A 21480-nucleotide genomic window follows, 5' to 3' on the forward strand; every position below is an offset into this window, starting at 1 on the left:
ATTCTGTAATTCCTGAGTTTTGATGAGTTTCTATTTGAGCATCTGCCTTATTTCACTTAGTATAGAATACAAGTTTCATATTCCTTTGAATAGTCAATAGGGTTGGATTGTTTGCTGTTTCAATAGTTTGTATTGATGAAAACAATAAAAAACAACAATAGAAAACACAAATAAAGTGGCAATGTAGAAAGAGCAGAGTTTCAGAGCAATGGATTCTTTACTACAGAAGCATGAAAAAGTAGCTAAACACTTCTGCTCAAAAAGAAAATGAGACTGCACTCAGGTGCAGGGAGGTCCATGCTAGGGCATCTGTTTGTAGGATCAAGGCTGTGTCATCAAAAATCAGATTTAATTCATTAATAGTCTGGCAAAAGAGAGTTGATGCCTTAATGCCCAAAGATACAAATTATGATTGCAAGGTAAAATATATCTTCTACCGTGTCTCAGGTTCTGCGAAAGCAGAATAAGAGTATACTCTCTCATTATATTTACGGATATCCTTTTGATGAGGGTTAGAGCTAGATAGGGGTCCTGATGAATTTTTTTTTAAGGTTTTTTTGCGGGGGGAGTGGGGTGGTAATATGGGAGAGGAGCCCTATAGTTTCAAATAGGCTTTTACTTTTAGAAAAACAGATAACCTGAAGTCACATATTACCCTCATACCCCTCTCTTTGTTGTTACTGGGCAATAGCCAAGAGAACTGTTTATTTTCCAGGGTTAGAGCTACTGGCAAATCTTAAAAACACTTGAGTAAAGTGTTTGCAAGGTTGCAACCTTGGCTATTACTCTCACACCACCAAGCAAGCTCAAAAAACACCTATGTACATTATGCTTGCTCTCTGAGCATTTTATAACTAATGAAAGGTCCAACAGGTATGAACCACGTGCTGCAGAACCTGTAAACTCAAAACATAGTGTCTCAGGTGTAACATTGGATGGCAGACATTCATTATTTACTTACAATTTAGAATAAATAAAAAGCACCCATGGGCAAGCTCTTTGAATGCCCTGCAAATTAGTTAAAATCACAAAACCAAAATACAATACATTCTGATCACTCCTTCCAACAAGCAGTAGCACACAATTAAATACTAACATCCCCACACATCAGCTTGTACCTCAATCCACCTACCTCTCTTAGTCAGATAAAACAAAATCCTAATAAGACGTGTTTGTTTTACAAAAATTGATCATAAATACATGTGAAATTTAAAAACTAAAACAGAGCATGGAATTAATGTGTATTTGAATATATCAAAACTGCAAATACCATACTACAATGCATGACTACAATGATCTTTTCTGCGGTAATTCTGTTAAGTGTTATCTGGAGTATTTTGAATTTTAAGCTCTTCCCCCTTCTCTGCACCCAGTTTGTTCTGATGTTTCAAAGCCTGTAATTCAATAAAGAATAATATGACTCCAAATTGTTTATTTCTCCATCCACTTAAGTAAAACCCTGTATTTTTAAAACAGAATAATAAATCCCAAAAGAGTTGGTAAGATTTTAAAAATGTTAAGTGGGATTGTTTCAGAAGCTGGGGTTGAAGTTGGGAATGACTTATGAGGACTTATACATTAATTGTCAAAAGAGTCATCAATACAGCAGATATATTTGCTTTCAGGAATTTTAAGGTTAATTCCTGAGCAAGGATCATACTCCTTAGATCAGGTGTTCTGAGCCCCTCCCCGCAAACATGCTATAAAAACTCCACAGCCCATATATGCCACAACATTTGGGTTTTTTGCATATAAAATCCAGGGCCAGCATTAGGGGGTAGAAAGCAGAGCAACTGCCTGGGCCCCATACCACAGAGGCATCCCAGAGTGGCAGGCCTCGGAGCCCCAGCTTCAGCCTCATGTGTGCCCTGGGCCACAGGAAGTCTAACACTGGCGCTGCTTGGCAGAGCCTCTGAAACCTGCTCATGACCCCCCAGGGAGCCTCAGATCACTGGCTGAGAATCACTGCCTAACATCTCCATGTGAGGAAAAGGGAAGGTCCTGTACTGGTGGATCTCTCCCTCCTGAGCTCTTCATGTGTAAGAGAAGATTCTGTCACCTCCATTGTACCTTCCCATACCACAACCAGAATCTTGCAGAACTCTCTCTACATGGTTTGAAATAAAGACTAAGCAGGATAGGAGACATATATGTAGGGAGACTGCAAGACAAGGAGGTGGCATACTGTCTACTCTCTGGCTCTGCAGACCCTATCCGTAAAAATTCTTCCTAGACCACCCCAAGGCTCCAGGGGCCAATGCAAAGTCGCTGATAGCAGTTATGATGCCAGGTACCAGAGTAGTGGACGGCCTACACAGGGAGCCAGAGACAAGTGAGAGGGACAGGGCCTCTGCACAGAATGCCCCAGCCTAATGCAGATCCTGAGATTAGACAGTTTTCTGCAGGCAGAGTGGGGAACCCTGCCTCCTCATCAGAATTATGTGGTGGAAATACCAGCAGAGACTCTTTAATAAGATTATTCCCCTAGAACCTGCCCGCTCTCCCATGGCTTTTAAAGATGAAGCACAAAAACCCCTTCAACAGTGCTGAACACCTGCTACTCAAGTAAGGCATTGTAAAGGCAATCAATTAATAGGATTTAGATGCTAAGGTGCTTTCAAAAAACCCACGAGGTGCTTATCTGCATCTTTTGGATCCTATATACATTTAAAAATCTGTCTGTCAGGGCCCAGTCCAAGAAACACTTGCTATCAGGCATAATCTTCTTAATCTGTTCAGTGAAACTATGCCTGCTTCCAAGAACTACTCCTGGCACTTCGCTTACACGGTTGCGCCTCTATTAAATCCATTATTAAATCCACTAATCAGTTAGTGACAATTTCCTGTTAGAATTAAAATTTGTGCCCATAAAAAATATCTATATTATGAAAGTAATAGCAGTGACTCTGTAGATAAGACTGCATTGAGGATTTTACTTAAATGAGAACTAAACTCCCTTCATTTCCCTAGTGATTAAATATTTAAATTTTCTACTTTATATTATTATAGTTTCAATTTTGGTAGTGATATAGCTTCTCTCCCCCCTTCAAATTTAAACGTAAGACGAGCAAAGTCGTCACTCACCCTCTTTTACACCAATTAGTGCCACCTCCCTGACAGCATGAATCAGCAAACTCAGAATGACTGGGTGATACAATGTTACCCCTCCTCATTTTCATACACACTGGCTATTTTGGGAGAAAAGTTGTTCTACTCAGTAGGGCATGGTCTGACCCTCCACTTACAGAATCTACAATCCATAATTGTGTCCAAAAAAGCAATTAAAATTGATGCATTTATTTTTCCTCCCTATTAAAAAAAATCATACTAGAGTAGTCTATGCTCCTGTAAGTGTGGCATACGTAACTCCTAGTATAAATAAATCACTTATTTCAGTTTATGTTCTATAATACTCAGAGTGTGTAGAGCTTATTATATATAGTATTATTACTCAGCATATAGAGAGGTAGGGCTAACCTCTCTCTTCTAGTCCCTTTGTTGAAACACTCTTTTTCAGTTAAGTAAAATAAGATCATTAAACACTTCGCTGGACCCTGGTCCACAGCACAACCACCATACAGTTTGATACAACCAACACTTCTGAACAGAACAGAAAACAACATTGGATAGATCAAGTCAGGAATAAAATTAGCAGAGATGTTTAGAAAAACTTGCACAGCTATAAGCTACAGGCAGTGTTTTAGTATTTCACTTCATGAATATAAAGTTTACAGAATGGCTGTGTATATGTATCCTATATTCAAAAGTCTTATGCTGATTGAAATTCATGAAAACATGGCTATATTTGAGATACCTGTGGTGGTAGAATGATACACCCTTCAAGAACAGTTTTTCTTATTCAAATTGCTCCCTATTTTAAGCATGAACACATTACACACTATTCACTGGCTAAAAGATTATTACTAATATCACTGGTAGCAGCAGTAACAAATAGCAAGGTACCATTTTAATTAAATTATATAATTAAAGATAGCATCAGTTTATTTACACACAGAGATTAGGGCCTCTATCACAATTATATGCCTCACAGATCATTAATCTCATCGTTAAGTAATCTGCTCAGAACACAAGCCATCTTTATTGCAAATGGGTCATTATTTCTTAGAAGTCATGGTCTTAAAGCCAATCAGGTCACTGGATCTAGTGATGAGGTTCTCAAGCTCTTTTTAGAGAGTCAACCACATCTCAATATAGTTGCCTTTTAGACCACCTTCCCTCATATTAACAATCACATAACATCATTTCTATTTAGTTCTATTCTGCAAATGCACTACTAGCCACCAAATGTCCACACGCCACAATCTGAGAACACTGAGCATAAAGGTCTCAACCATATAATAGTTATTCCCGTGAAACTTCAGTTTTCATCACTGAAAATTTTGTCTGAACAATCAGTTCAGGATTAGGTCTCAAGTTTGGTTCTGCCAATACTTACAACATATCAGGCTAGAACGAAATATTCAGTTGTAATTAAAGGGAGCCAGAATGCTTCTAAAGTTACAATTGTTTCTTTAATACTAGAAAAGAGTTCCATAGATGGAAAGTTTATCAGCTTGGAAGTATTGCCCAAGGTGAATAATATCTTCAATACTTATTCCTAGAATTAAACTTTATCAGATGTGTTAACACTTTACTTGCAATTTTCAATCATATGATCATGATTGGTTCTGGGAATAATACTGCAGAATACATATTCTACCTCCAACAAATTGTCTATATAGTAGAACAACATGAAAATTCAGTTCCATGCAATACAGCAGATTGCATTTGGATGTTATTTTATAAAAAAGAAATATTCTGGAAGGAGCTGAGTTAATATTCATCTGTCTGAAAATACATTTGTGTTTCTGAATGTACATGTTACAACATTTTCTATTGTAAATTAGGATATTTTACTTCAAAATCAAAACCAGCTTGCCTAGACACCAGCCAAATATTGCCCAAGTCTGATCCAATATGAAAGAACATAAAATTGAATTTCAGGGTGGGGTGCCAAAGGGCATTATACTTAAAAAACATAACCAAAATGGGATGCATAAAAGTTGCCACCTGTACTGATGAAACCTCAGAGGCTGGCAGCAAACCAAATATGTTAAATTAGTATTTGCCAGGATTATATTGTTAGTTTGCTACTATCATCCAATAACATTTTAATATCCTCCTACCCTTTTTAGAATGTTTCAATATTTCAATTCAACTTGACAAATTCTTCAAAGAAAATTCAAGTTACACAGTTAACAATGGTATACCACTAGAGTCAAAATGCAGTGTTTTTATTGAATGACATCAAGAACTGTAAGAACTACATTTTACATTGATCGCAAACTACAAGGTAAACAAAAAAAACTTAAGTAGCAGCTCATATTGAGATTTATATATTCCCTTTAAAAAGGGAAAATAAACATTTTGGTACAAACACATCAGAAAATCCTGAAACACTACTTCCATGCCACTAAGAATTGCTACTGTATGAGTAACCAGTATTCTTGAATGCTGAGGCACATTTTTTTCTGAAAGCTACAACACTGGCTTCCATTATGGAAATATCAATATTTCATGCTGTAGTTTAGTTCCAACACAATTTAAGCAAAACTAAACATTATGTCTAATTAAACATAGAAACAAAATCAGACCACAGCACATTATTCACTGCCTTTGATGTCTAAAGAAGTGATGAGCATTGTGATAGACACAGGGTGAGATCGCAGAGCGCTATGTAAAAGATAGATAACATCAAAATGAAAACACCCCAGAACACACTCACAAACGACCATTCTAGTTTTCATTATTAAATAATTTTTAAGCAGCATTTGAGGTTGTATTTTGTGTGTCTGTGGCTACTCCTATATATGGTGAATACAGATAACGATTTAGATTTGTGCTTTACAAAAGAGGGAAAGAAAATGAGACAAAGTAATATCAGGCAATGAGAACTCTTTCCGTCAGTAGAGAAACTAGCACGGTGAGCTATATAGCCCAGTGTATATTAACATATTTGGGTTTCTGTGCTCATAGATTTAAACACTATTCAGTTCTCACGGTGAGCTACACTTTTTAAAAGTAAATACTTGGGCTCTGTTTTAAACACTTGCAGTGTTGATATTATATTTGGCACAACACACGCTGCTCACAAATCTCCTGGAACTTAATTTGCCTGAAAACCTAGACTTAAAAAGACGCGGATAAAAAGCAGAATGTTGGTAAGTAAATTCGTAGAATGAGAATCATCATCGAAGAGAACAAGATTTAAAGACCAGTTCCCCACTGACGATGTCAGACGGCACGAGTAATCCGTAGTGCGACTGAACCCTTCATAAATCCCTGAAAGATTTATATACTAACCATCCAGTCACTGCCAGGGTAAGCACAGGTTGCGCTCCTGCAACTAGGAGAGAGACTCTGACATAGGGGATATTTGAAAGGCGGGTGCGGCTGTCCTCAAAGCCCCAAACAATAACCTCTCCAGTGAATTAGTCACCATCATTCGCGTGTCACCTCGACCTATACGTTTCCACAGCCAGTGGTGACCGTTTAGTTAGTACTGCAAAGGAGGAAAGCTGCAGAAAAGCACCGGCGCCACTTAACAAGGATCCGACAGGGCACCATAAGCAAGATCCCCGCCGTGGGGTTTTTAGCGAGAATTTGACATCTTTCCATAGGCGTTTTTAGAGGGGCACCCACATAAACGTTACTGCTCTGAATCAGCTCCTAGCCAGATTTTGCCAGGTGTCTGATTGGGATGCAGTTCAGTCTCCGCAGACCTTTGGGATTTAGTATCCAACAGAAGCGAGGCAAAGCCTCTGCCCCACACTTGAATCATATTGCCGAGAGACCCAGGGACACGTTTCCCCTCCCCCCCACCCCAAGGCCTTGACCTAGGTGTGCAAGTGCCTGGAGCTGGATGCGCTCACACGCTGGGGGGGGGAGGATCAGACTGAGTGGGCAGCAGGGAGAGTAGGGCAATGCAATAGTTTCTAAGGCAAACAACAGCAACAGCTAGTCCACCCCCCCCCCATCACCCCTCGGAGAACACCCCCACGCCTCCTCCCAGCGCTGTGATGGAAAGCCTGGAGCTCCCTTCTATGGCTCTACTCGCGCTCACATCGACACCACTGTTCCCCTCTCAAGTGCCTCGTCCCCAACTCCAGTGGCCGGGGGGGGGGGGAGCAGTAGAGCGGCAGCAGCCACAGGACAAGCCCCGGTTCCTTCCTCGATTTGCCCTGTCCCCTGCTCCCAAACCCCCCCGCTCCTCCGCCCCCCACAAATGACTTTACCAACAACTTTCGCCGAGGGGAGCAACCCGCGCGGCGGGCCCGGGCTCTCTCCGCTGCCGCGTCCGCGCTTACCTGGCTGCCCAGGTGCCTCTGATGAGCGACCTCCTCCTCCCCCGCAGCGCCAGGGCGCTCAGCTCCTGCTGGTCCCCGCTGAGTCCGGCGCGACCTAGGAGCCGGCTCCCCGCGGGGAGCGGAGACCAAGCGGCCGGTACATCCCCCTGCGGGCGGCGCTGCTCCAGGGGCACTTCACACCCCACCGCCCGGTGAGCTGGAGCAGCAGCAGCACCTGTGCCCGGCAGCGCCTCCTCCCGTCCCTCACTTTCCTCTCCCGCGCTCCGAGCCGGGCGCCCCGCTGCAGCCCCTCCACGCCGTGGAGCCGCCGGCGCTCTGCCTAGTGCCGGAATGTCTCGAGCTGCGGCTTCAGCAGCGACCCCCCTCCAGCAGCCGAGCCGCGCCGCGCCGGGACCCAGAGCTCCGGCAGCTCCCAGACACGCTGCTCATTGGCTCGCCCGCCGCTGACCTCACTGGAACCGCTCACGCCCACCGCCGGCCTCGCCTAGGGATTCTTTATTATAGGGGCGCCCGCTAGCGCTGCATGCCCTCAGTTGCGGGGTCCCGCACCCGGCAGTTCCAGCTTCACTCCCCACGCTTGCGCTCCTGCCCACTCCAGTCTAGCCCAGTCCCTTGCACTCCAGCTCCAGGCTAGTTTTTTTTTTTTCCCCTGTCGGCTCACCTGCTGCGCTCCACGCCAGTTCCCTGGCTCGCTATGCCACGGCCCCGTGCAGCTCCACCGCGGTTTTCCTTCCCCCCCATTCCAGGGTGCTCCAGGTATTCCAGGGCCATTCGTTTGCTTTATACTCACTTCCTGGTCGATGTCAATCGCACTCCAACCTTTGCTCTTCTCTTTTCTGTTCTATTCCACTCCAGGTCTGTTTTTACCAGCTATTTTTGGCTCCTGTCTAATTTATCCCAAATTCACTCTGTGCCCATCTGCTCCCATTATTCTGATTCTAATCTGTTTCAGTTCCATTCCACATGCTACATACATTCCATTCTAATTGCACTACTCCTTTTTTCCATTCAGTTCTATTTCATGTCTATTCTACTCCATTATTATTCCAGTCCAACTGCATCTTCTTCCTTTCCTTTCTATTCCTAGTCTAGTGGACGTCCCTTGATTCCCATACCCATACCCATTCCAATTCCTGTTCCGTTGTCTAGTGTCCTAGCACTGAAGAAGTGGGTTTTTACCCAGGAAAGCTTATGCCCAAATAAATCTGTTAAGTCTTCAAGGTGGCACCTGACTCCTTGTTGTTTTTGTCCTAGCACAGTAGCGCATCGAGGCCGGGGGCCCAATGTGCTAAGCAGTCAACATACACAACCCATACACTGCCCTAACCGGTTTAAATGCAAGTATAAGTCGACTGACAAAAGTGGAATACATCAAACAGAGAGGGGAAACATGTGAGATTATGTTGATAATTGCAATAAACAGCATTTACAGCCCTCCAACTGCACAGTGTTTTTATATATATATAAGTTGGTATGACAAGGTATCATTCCCAGAGGATATTTTAATACATTTACCAAATAGTCACTCTATGATTACAAAAGTACCCAAAGATAAAATCAACATTTTGATTTGAGGTTTTTTATCATATCAAACAAATAAAACAATCAAAATGACTTTTGTAAAGTGAAATTATATATATAGGGAAATACTCCACTAATCCATACTAAGGTTTTTCTTTTCTTTCTGTCTTTCTTTCTCATTGGTCTTTTAATTTTTTAAATTAAAACACAGGAGTAGTTATTGGTTGGAGATTGGGTAATGCATAAGTATAGTAGCCTATTTTCTATTGCATACTAAATACACCTCTTATAATATCATAAGTCCATAACAAACATCTATTTATATATCACAGAGGTGGGCAAACTACAGCCCAGGGGCCACATATGGCCCTCCAGATGTTTTAATCTGACCCTTGAGTTCCCGCCAGGGAGTGTGGTCTGGGGCTTGCCCTGCTCCAGTCCTCCAGCTGGGGAGTGGGGCGGGGGGCTTGCCCCACTCTATACAGCTCTCAGAAGCAGTGGCATGTTTCCCCTCTGGCTCCTATTCATAGGGGCAGCCAAGGGGCTCCTCACGCTGCCCCTGCAGCACCCATTGGCCAGGAACCATAGCTGATGAGAGAGCTGCAGGGGCAGCGCCTGCGAACATGGTGGTGTGCAGAGCTGCCTGGCCACTTCTCCACGTAAAAGTGGGGACATGCCGCTGCTTCTTGGAGCTGCTTGAGGTAAGCGCCACCCACAGCCTGCACCCTTGAACCCTTCCTGCACCCCAACCCCCTGCCCCAGCCCTGATCCCCTTCCCTTCTTCTCAATTCCTCCGTCCCAGTCCAGAGCACCCTCCTGTATCCCCAACCCCTCATCCCCAGCCGGAGCCCTCACCCCCCTCCCCTGCACCCTACCCAATTTCATGAGCAGTCATGGCCGACCATACAATTTCCACACCCAGTTGTGGTCCTCAGGCCAAAAAATTTGTCCACCCTTGATATATCATATACTCCTTACTGTGGAATAAAGCAATATGGATTCAATACCTATTATTTTGGTCAACAATTCTTTTAAATACTCTCCATCTTTCAGATGAACATGATAGCTTATAATGCCACAAGGAGTCAATATGGATTTACATATAGCTATTACCAATTATAACAAGTTGAAAGGAACTAATATTGTGTATTAGGTAAAAATCTACATTTTTAAAAGACCTTACAAATACACATGCTAGCATATTATATCATCTTACAGTCTCACAACTTCCTTAATTGATTAACTCTGCAATGAAAGATAAACAAATTACACTCTAAAATTGTTTCAGTAAGAAGGAAGTTCAGAATTAAAACACTTTCTAACTAGGCTCTATACATTACTTTCACTGAAGTTGCTATGGCAGTAAGATACAACAGGGTGTGTCTTATTTGTCCAATAATACATACTGTCCATTAGTACATGCAAGGCACAAGGCCACAAGCCAAGTATATTCAGCCACTTCAGACATATATTAATGGGTCCATAAAATACATCCTGGAGTGTCTTAATGCTTTAGTAATAATTGACAGTTATTTAGTGCCTTTACCCAATCATGATCAGAACATAGTGTTAGGGGTTCAGGGTCAAATATTACACTGATTTCTGAATTGCAGGGTAGAAATGGGCTCTCTGCATACAATAGGTGAGGTAGCATTATAATATGAAACACAATATTTAACATTTCAAGCAAGTTGAAGTTAGTTTGGTATTAACAATGGATTTATCTTGCTTTTAGCCCCATATGTATAGTTTACATATCAGGGCTATGTTGCTTAATACACAATCTGTAACATAAATACTTTTAACCTTAAATCATGCAAACTAAGCCTTTGAAGCAAATGTATGCACATAAAAATCAAAGATCCCAGAAACTATTTTTTGTATCAGGTCTTGTATAAAAAGTAAATATTAAGACAGCCAAGAAGCTTCTAGGGAAGCATGAGGCTGAGAAATAAGTGCTACAATGACAGATCTTGCTGATTGGTAATGTACACTAAGTTTAATTTCTGTATTAAACTCATATTTAAGGATCTCAAAGAACTTTATAAACAATTAATAAATCCTCTCAACCCTCCTGTAAGGTAAGTATTATTCCCATTTTTATAGATGGGGACACTGAGCTAACATGAGGTGAGGTTGTCTTGCTCAAACTCAAAATATGCATATCACGATCACATAAATTAATGTACAATGTTTCAGGTAGCTATTATTTCCTTTATAACTTCATTTCTTCTCTAACTCATCTTCTCTATGGATTCTACCTTTTCTACCACTTTCACCTCAACCGGTTTCTTAGTGCCCCATATTTCGTTCCTTTTCTTTTGCTTTTCCTCACTTTCCTTCCCTTTGTAAACTATTTAAAAAATACATTTCCTTGTCATTTGAACTGCAAAATTGCTACCAAGTCATCCTTCTTCACATAATGATAAGTGGAATCAATTAACTGGTGTCAGAAATCATTGTCCAGATGCTAAAAAAATGATATTTTGAAAACACATTGGGCAAACATAATGAATGAAGGGTGGATCAGCTGTGTGGTACAGCAATTACAACCATTTGAAATGACAGTGAAAGACTTTTGAGCTGCTAACCACCTAGAAACTTAAACATTATAGGAGCTTTTTTTTTTTTTCTCATGGGATCATAGTTAAAATATTTTGTTGGTGAGCAGAGAATGCAGCACAGACTCTTTTCAATTGTATAACAGTCGTAGGGCAGAAGTGTTCATACATTTTTTCTGCTTGGAAAACTGGGGTCATCTCCGTAGGACAGAAAGAAGTTTGCATGTTTCTATAAGCAGAGAGAAGAGTCTTATCTTCTAGATACTAGGCCAACATGTAGAGTTACTGGAAGAGGCTATAAAGTGCATATCCCAAACCCCAAATAAGGTACACAAAATTGAATGAGGCATAGAAAATGAAGAAAACAAATTTAATGAGTTATAGAGACTTCCAGTGCCAGTCTAGAAGTCCAAGAAAGAAATCAGCACAGAGCTCCCCAATTATTCACTGTTGCCGTGTGTGTGTGTGTGTGTGTGTGTGTGTCTGTACATGTGCTATTCAGATAACAAATGTTATATTCAATAGGATACCACAACATACTATTCATCTGTAGGATACTTCCTTTTTAGCATGTAAATGTTGGCATGGTTTGAAAGAGATTCAGTCCCATCAGGACACTTCTGCATTAGTCAGACTGTAAAAGGTACATATTTAAGGCAACTCCTCATTATGCAACTCCAACATGTCATGAGATTTCTGAAAACCACGGAATGAATGCTCAATGCAAGTTATCCTATTGCAGAGAGAAACCCTTATGCAAGAGCAGAAAAATAGAATATCACTGCAGTGAAAGCTAGATCAATGGCTCTAACATAATTGAGTAGCTCATATTAAAGCATTTTTAATCACCTGTCATGTTCCAGAATTGCTTTTCAATGATTTCAAAAGCAAGACAAGGAAAACATTTTCCCTTTTTCACCTTCCTCTGTAAATCACAGTCCTCTTTTCAAAACCAGGTGACCAAGAAGAGAGAGCCCTTGTCCAAAAAATTGGAGATACTTTTCTAGTCTGATCACCAGTTTCTGAGTATGAAGAAATGGAAGGCAATCAACCAGCTACAAATGATGATACAGTGATAAAGAAACTCTCACAGTATCATCCAGGTAAATGTGAGAGGCAAATTATATTGCTCAGCATAAAGCCCAAGCATTTAAGAGATCCAAAGTATTTTAACTCTACAACTTCACGCAATTATTCAGATCTGGTAAAGTGCAGAGTTTAAAACAGATGATATTTTAATTGATTTTCAAGGTGAACAGCCAGTGGCTATAATAGTAAATATTTGGGAAGTTTCATTAGAGGATCTCTATCTCTTTGTACTTTTTAAAACATTCATTGCATTTGAATACTAAGACCCAATGGTATTTATGTATTTAACTCCCCTTGAAATCATTGAAACACCTTTGAGGAGCATAAGTGACTTTCCAAAATCACACGGGAAGTCTGTGGCACAGCTAAGTATTGAAACCACATCTTCCTTACATTTTTAAGGTCCTTTGACCTTCTTTCCAGTATCGAAAAGCTTTTGATATTTATAGAACAAAAATATACACAATTTCATTAAGTTTACTTTTGAAGTAATAGTAAAATACTAACAATTTAGCCCTTATAAGACACTTTCTATCTTTGGTGAACAATGTGCAACTAACTTAACCACTGGTTTTCATAGTTGAACAGAAACTGAACTCTTGCATTTGTTTTTGAACAGCTGCCGAGATCTAGCATTTCACAGGATTAAAAATAGTTTTACAGTTTCGCTAGAACAAGAAGCAAATGATGCAATGATTGAAAGACTGAAATAGGATTTTAACAAGAATAAAATGAGATTATCACAGAATTAACTAAGGGTTTTATTGATCTTGTTCTGAGACGCTCTCTCCTACCCTAGGCCCCAATCCTGCAAACACTTATGCACATGCATAACTTTATTCACAATGAGTAGTCCTATTGAAGTCAATGGGAATACTTGTGTGTAAAGTTGCAATATGCTCAAGCCCTTGCAAGATCATGGCCTTTACACTGTAGTATTCCAAGACTTCCCCTTGCTGCCCACTACTCCCCCTTTGAGAACTGCTAGAATTGTAACAGGTCTTCACCAATAAAGTTACAAATAGTTTTATTCAAGACAAATACTGGCACAACTCAGAAACAAGAGTTATGTAGGAGGTTCCTTTCATTGCAAAAATGCATAAAATGGTGACCATTAATTCAAGAACTATTGTTTTTCAAGGGAAGCCATTAACATGCATTTCCCCCTGCAAGACTGCCCAGGATGCAGAGCAGCAAGATCCAAAAGAAGAAGGAGGAGGGGTGAGAGGGAAGCCACCAGATCTAAGAATCTTACAGAAATCCTGGCTCTAACACTACAGATCTCTGCCGAGCTGGGGTTGGAGGGTGTTTTTCCCTCAATCTCAATCAAGGCTCCAACCTCAACTGTGGAAGAATAGCTGAGATTTGGTTGTGTTACCATTGACTGCTGTCATTGTGCCCTCCTCTGAGGACCACATAACAGATACAATGATTTAATACTGCTTCAAGCAGCATTTATAATCATGTTTATGTCTGTTTTTTAATTACAGAATTCAAACAAAAGAAGAAAAACAGGGCAGTTTGTCACCTGCCTCTCTCACCAAAGACCTATGACCTATGCTCCCTTTCTATCTGTGCAGACTATTTTACGGAGCAGGAGAGAGACAGGGGAATTATCTTCTGATAGTTTCACCTCCTGCCCTACACAGAGCTTTTCTGTAAGATTTCCACATTTTTTTTCTCCTCCTCACAGCTGACTGGATCATGTAAGCCAGTGTAAGTCAGAATATATCCTGTAAAGTGAATTATGATTGCACTCCAGCTGTTTGCTATCCCAGAAGTATTCTGAGACATCTCAGGGAACCTATCACTAACACAATATAAGTAATGAGCCCTGAGACAGGCAATACAGCAAGAGTTAATTAGCAACCACCTAAGTAGGAAAGGGAAAGGAAAAGTGTCTGTGTTTAACACAGATGATTGAAATCCCAAGCCTTCTCCAGACCCCATCTTTCCTTCTAAAAAACATGCACGGAGTTGCTTGATTTTATAAGTGCAAAGCCAGAATGAAGGGTCTTTTCATATGCTTTCTGTCAGTTGGTCATAGTGTACTTTTATGGCTTATTCACAGCAAATTATTTTCCAATTCTCAAGTGCAGAGGAAAACACAAATTTTCCGCTCGCATGTCAGCAGAGCACTTTAATGCTGTAAACAGGAAAGCAGAAGAAAAGACACTCCGGCTTGGTACACTCTGAGATTAACAATGAAGATGATATTTAGCCCTTATTTTCAGGAGCATAAGCACTAACTAATTCTCACAGCTCTCCCATGAGTTATAGTAAGTGCTCTCTCTCTGACAATATCACTGTGGTTTAGCAGTCTAAGAAGATTCTTACATTAAGGTGAGATTGCTCAGAGGGGAAGTTGGTTCTGTATGACTGGGGAACACCTATTTCTAATGCTTGGTTTGGGAGTGGGAGAAGGGCATCAAAAATCATCATGGCTTACAATCAGCTAATATTTGTGAAGCACTTTGAGCTCCCTGAAAAAAGCTGATATCTAGTATGTGCCATTTATGAGTGCAGAGTTTCCTGTTTTTTGGCTAGCAACACATTGAATTTTAGAAGAATCCAGCACTCCAATGGTTCAGAAATCAAGATTCTTTTTTATATGTCTCAGCATCAGACAGGCTCACAACAGTGCAGCAGATAATGGATTCCATATGCATGCGTGCCCAGGTACCATGTTCATGACAGTACCTACACACACCAAAGGTCAAAAGACAGACTTGCACATGCTTCTGTGGTGTTCCTATAAAGGTCTTTTTCTTTAGTGACTGGAAAATGATCACAATGCTTCCAAATATGAAAAGATCCATGAAGTCAGGGACATTTTTAGGTATACAGTACTTCAAGTGTGTATGTGTGGGGGGGGAAGGTCAACGTTTATAAATCCTTCCAACAAATCTTATACAGTTGCCAAGGGAAACCAGAAATCTGACCCAAATGCTGTTCCCTAGAGCATTCTTAATGCAGTTTAACCTAACCTCAAAATAACCTTACATTTTACTATTTAGCATCTCTCACATCTGCTCATGGTGCTTCCCTCTCAAAACACTGTGCACATAACATTATCTAGACAGAAGTTATTAACAGGAGAATCACCTTATCTATATCATTTGAGAGAAGACAGAGTGAAGATATGTGCAATTTTTCTTTCTTTCTTTGAATCCTTAGAGTTTTAAGAGGGTAAGCAGATGATAATGCTGATACTCATGTGAATATATTATCCACCAAGGTTAGACATGAAAGACACTAACAAACAGAGGATTCCATTGTTTGTATTTTGTAAGTGTTTGATTTCATGCTTATTTGAAGCCAGGGCCTAAAAATGTATATTGATAGTGATGCAACTTATGCAGTTAAATAAAAATATTCAGTGATGTAGCAGGAATCTACAAATTAGTAGAAATAAACTGACATATTGAATGCTAAAAAAAACCTCACCTGAAGTTATTGGTATCACTGTTGAGATCAACTTTCTTCCCTAATGTGATTTGAGTTTTTATAAAAACAACCAAACCAACTCAGAAATGTAGGTCTTTAAGTATTTGGAGAGGGATTATAGCCAACAAAAGTTCAAACAATGACGTTGGTGAAACAAAGTTTTATAGGATGGCAAGGTTTAAATAAATATATCCTGATTTTTAAGGAGTCTCAGCCTAGCAGCCTTTAACTTTATACCTACCATTTTATGCCCACTCTTTCAGATATAAACATTAGAATTTAGTCCCCTACGGTTTACTCCTTGTCTAGTTTTGATGTTTCTACAGACTTTTTGCACAGTAAGACTGTTGGGCATTGTGTTTCCATGTGGAATGACAGAAAAAAAGCAGACTTTATGACAGTCCCAAAGAACTCCTTGTAATGTGAATTTTAGCATGCAGGCTGACCAAAATCAGATTTTCGAGAGTATCAAATATTGTGCTGTATAGGATATATTGTTGACTGCAATGGATTATAAAATCTTTTTTGGTAAATCATCATTTATTCCTACCTGTGCCAGTGTGAAAGAAACAGCCCAACAAGAGCAGTTATTTAAGGGTGAGTGGAGAAGGGTATCCTAATTATATTAGCCCCCTTAATATGGAACCTCTGAGAGGGGCATACAGAAGAAACCAGGTACAGATTGCACTAGCAGCAATTGTTGCCTTGGTTCTTCTACCCACTATATAGGAGAGCTAGTGACCTTTCATTCTTTAGAAGAATAATTCCCTAGTGTTCTGAGTCTGTGCTAGATGTGGGGGAAACCAATGTACTCATTGCCAGCCATCTTGGAAACCTATGAGTGGGGTGAGGAATGCTGATCAGTTATAGCCTCACTTAGCAGTGCACTATATATTGTCAAAAATTGTGTATTACAATCTCCTGTTGAACTGAATGGGGGGAAAAAGTCAAGATTTGGAAAGATGGTCGTGCGGTGATGGCTCTGCATTGGGACTCAGGCAATAAAGGTTAAATTCCCAGATTTTCTACTGGCCTAAAATTGTCAGAAGTTGTCACTAGTTTTGTTTGCCTCAGTTTTTGGAAGCCCAGCTTAATACTCAAAAACAAAACAAAACGAAACAAAACAAAACAAAACAAAAAACCCTGCAAAACTAAGAAGGAAACAGAAGAATTCTGTAATGATTCTGGTGTGCATTCCAGTCCCAGGCTCTCTTATCTCAAGAGGTGGCATGGTCAGGCATTAAAATATTGGTGATCATACTTATCAGTACAAGATACAGAACAGCAGACAGGCTCTCAAGTAAAACGTAAAGCCTTATATATAAAACACAGGTCCATTATAAAATTCTGGAACATGTGCAGGATCACAAGCAGCCAGTGCAGTTCAGAGCTGTCACCAGCTCATAGTAGAAGGCCACTGAGTTGTCATGCTATGCATTCTGCAATAGCAGCAGTCTGTGAACAGGTTCTAAGGAAAGCTCCACATAACTATCTCCACTGTAATACAGTTGTACTGGATCACTGCAGTCAGGTATTCTGTTATGCTAATTTGTTAATGTACATTCAAGAACTGATTCTCAAAATTAGATAATATCCAGTTAGCAGGGGTAAACTCTTCACAATGAAAAGTTCTCATGTTATCAAATTATCAGCGTGTACAATTTCATTTATACAAAAGGATTTTTTTTAAATAAAGAACCCTGCCCCCAGAAAAGTCATTTATTTTCTTTTGCCACTCTCTAAATAATGATCTAAAAGTAAAATTGTTATGCAACACCATCCACTACAACAATAACAGAAACAATGGATTGCACCCAGCTGAAACTCAAGATAAATAGAAATAGCCAAGAAATAAACCTTTCAATATAGGGTTTATAATAAGAAAATAGACAGAGCCTTATCTATAGCAGCAATGCTGGTAATCTTGGTAATACAAGCAGTTTAACAAAGACAGCATGATTGACTTCACCTGTTTATTATAGAGTGCTGATGATCTCTTTGCCTTGCAGATTTTTAAAGCAATTAGCAACCTGATGAAGATACATAATGGTATTTGATTGGTAGAGATACCAGTGGTTGGGCCACAGGTTCCTCAGACAACTCTTTTGGGGCTTTCTCTTTGTAATAATTTGCTCTAAAGGTCTTTAATTCAACACTCAAAGGAAACTTTTGATGAGAAAGGAAGGGAAAATGATTAGGGAAATTATCTGAGCAAACGTGCTGTTTTTAATCGAACAGCACAGCTGCAAGAGGTGATAATTTATCTGATTTGACAAATCAAATGGCTGTTTTCTCTTGTATTATCTAAACTTACTGTATCTGATTCTACTATGTGCAGTAATTTATGCCTTTGCAAAGTGCATACAAAACATTAACAAATCAGAATGGTAGCACTTTACACCAATTTACCTCATTGTAAATGACTACACAATGCAGTGGAGCCTCAAGCCCAGTATATCCTAGGCTTGGTTTATGTGAAGAAGTTGCACCAGCTTAACTAGAGGTGTAAATAAAATCATCCCTGCTTAAACTGATGCAAAAGGCTTTTTGGACACTTCTGGTCTGAAACAGCCTCAGGCCTTGTCTGTACTACAGAGTTTTGTCAACAAAAGTCAGCTTTCATCTCCAAAACAGTGGACGTGTACACTCCACAGTACTCCTTCCACTGACAAAACTCTCCTGCTTTGTCAACAAAATAAAACCACCTCGATGAGAGATATAGAGGTCTTTGTAGCAAAGTTATATTGACAAAGTATCAGTATAGACACTGTGCTTGGTTATGTTGCTGTAAATGACCTCCAGGAGGTATCCTACAATGCCCATTCTGACCAGTCTCGTCAGCAGTTTGAACTCCGCTGCACCAAGGTACAGACTTCTGCCCCTCGCCCTTTAAAGGGCTGGGAATTTTTGAAATTCCACTTCCTGTTTGCTTGGTGTGGAGAGCTCACATTACATCTTCTCAGCTGACCATGGTGGTTCCACACAGCAAACGCTCTCCAGTTTCGAGCACACCTGAGTTGTTGGATCTGCTGGGTCTGTGCGGAGAGGAGGCTGTGCAGTCCCAGCTCCGCTCCAGCCGTAGGAACTTTGATACCTATGGGCAGATTTCTTGTGGCATGTTGAATAAGGCTACGAATGGGACACACATCATTGCCGTGTGAAAATAAAAGAGCTGAGGCAGGGGTACTAGAAGGCAAGAGAGTCAAGCCATTTCTCTGGTTCTGCTCCAAAGACCTGTCACTTCTATAAGGAGCTGGACACCATCCACCAAGAGCCCCATGGATACTTTGGTGGGGCTGGAGACAGTGGACAGAGGACTCAAACCCAAGGACAAAGGAGTTGAAGGATGATGTGGAAGATATGGCAGGGTCGTCCAGTGATGCGGTGAGTCAGGACTTCTTTTCCATTCTGGAGGGGCCTAGCCAATCCCAGGTGTCCATCTCTGGTGCACATGATGTAGGAGAGGAAAGCTCTGGTAAGCGATCTTTTTGAGTTGATGCTACTCAGTTATATGAGGCAGAGCTGTCCTTTGCTTTGTATAATCTAGAAGTGGGCGAAGGGATAGAAATGTACAAGATTAGCTGTGTTTGCATGTGCTTCACATTCCCCTATACATCTAAGTAGTGTTAATGCACACTGAGATTTCACAGGAATTCTCCAGAGAGATCTTTGGGAAACTATCCTGGAGGTACTCACTAATCATCTGCTGGAGGTTTGTTGGCAGAACTACTTTGTTCCTTCCCCTGTTGTAGGAAACTTTCCTGCACCAATTAGCAATCACTTGTGCAGGGACCAAAGGAGCACACAGGTGAGCAGCATAGGGAGCAGGTCTGAAGCCACATGCATGCAAGAGATGGACCCTTGTTGCATTCTTGCTTACTCTCAGGAGTGAGATATTGGTTTCAATGACCTCCACCTGAGGAAAATGGTGGCAGAATTTACAAAATTGTTCCTAGTCGCCTGCAGAGATAAAATACTACTGAGATCCTTTGCTCCATCCTGAGCACCTCCCTAGGCTGAACTCACCATGTTTAGGGTATTCGCCGAGCTGTGTGCTTGCCATGGGACAGCAAGAAACTGATTAGTATATAAAAAAAGAGTGCATTTTGCTATAATCGTTTGATGTTGTGCATGCACTAACAATCATGTTTCTGTATATTGTTTCTTGTGCTTCTGCAGATATGGCCTTCAGTGGAACCCCCTATGCACCAGTAGAGTGCCTCTTCCAGATAAGGAAGTGACTAAGGAGGAGCAAGGACTTGTTTTGAGAAGTGCTCTAATCCGCAGAAGCTGAAAAACAAGAATGCAGGTGTAGCGAAAGAGAGAGACTTTAAAAGAAAATTATCAAATAGACAGGCAGGACAGAAAGGAGAGTCATGGGCAATTTTAATGGGCCAGGAGATGATAAAAGTGATAGAGGAGAAAACGGAGATGCTGAAGTCCCTAATCATTCTGCATGCTGAATTTGTTCGTGCTCAGCTCCCCACCCCCGCAGCTGATACAGAACTGATATAGAACTGCTTCTGCTTAGCCCCCACCCAAGCTGATCCAATCCATCTCAGTAACCCATTCATACCACCCCTTAGGACAGCTTCCAATACGATAGCTGGACTTGCACACAATTTTAAGAGCCTACGCTATCCTTCTTTGTTATCTCCCTTCCCACCAAGCCTTTGTGCATGTTGTTAATTGGTATTTAATAAAAACATACTCTCTGAAAGATAACCAATCTTTATTTGTTTCCTACATATGGTGTTTACTGCTGGAATTAATACACAGTGGCAATCTGATCATTTGCTGACTACAAAGCATGGTCAGGAATCACCAAAAATTTTATGAAAGGTGGCAAGTTAACAAAGCATGGCAGAGTGCTGTATAGAAAGACACATCCCTTCAACTCATTGTCAAAATGGTGCCTCAAAGCCTCCCTCATTTGAATTCCCCCTCCCCATTTTCCCCCTCTAATCACTCTGGCACCTGGCTCAAAAGCAGCCACCAGGCTATCCACCTTCACACTTCACCTTGAGGGGAAACTTCTCACCCTTAACCTCACCAATATTATGGAGTGCACAGCAGGCTGCTATGACTATGGGAATATTTTCCTCATTTTGGTCTAATCTGCCATAAAGGCAGTGCCAGCACACTTTTAATCTGTCAAAGGCACATTCTATAATAATTCTCCACCTGCTTAGCCTACCTTGTTGCCGTCCAAGTTTCCCTTGTAAGGCTTCTTGAGCCATGGGATCAAGGGGTATGCTGGGTCTCCCAGGATCACTATGGGCATTTCAACACCCCCCATTGGAATCTTCTGGTCTGAAAAGAAGGTCGCTGCTTGCAGCTTTCTGTACAGACCAGCGTTCCTGAAGATGTGTGCATTGATGTCTGTGAAACAGCCATGGTGATTCACAAGTGCATGCAATATCAAAGAGCAGTACCCCTTTCTGTTGACGTACTCTAACACAAGATGGTTCAGGCCCAAAATTGGGATCTGCGTG

At 40.9% G+C, this 21480-nt stretch overlaps 1 protein-coding gene across 2 annotated transcripts in view; it reads right to left on the reverse strand.

Annotated features, from left to right (window-relative positions):
- CHRM3 (cholinergic receptor muscarinic 3) overlaps positions 1-7498 on the reverse strand; it is a 487601-nt gene extending 480103 nt beyond the window's left edge. For both annotated transcript variants that reach the window (XM_050950409.1, XM_050950407.1), the window contains exon 1: positions 7368-7498. The gene's annotated coding sequence lies outside the window, so the exon portion shown is untranslated. The remainder of the gene's footprint in view (positions 1-7367) is intronic.
- Between the last annotated feature and the right edge of the window lie 13982 nt (positions 7499-21480).

The sequence above is a fragment of the Gopherus flavomarginatus genome, chromosome 4 (assembly GCF_025201925.1).
Source record: "Gopherus flavomarginatus isolate rGopFla2 chromosome 4, rGopFla2.mat.asm, whole genome shotgun sequence".
NCBI lineage: Eukaryota > Metazoa > Chordata > Testudines > Testudinidae > Gopherus > Gopherus flavomarginatus.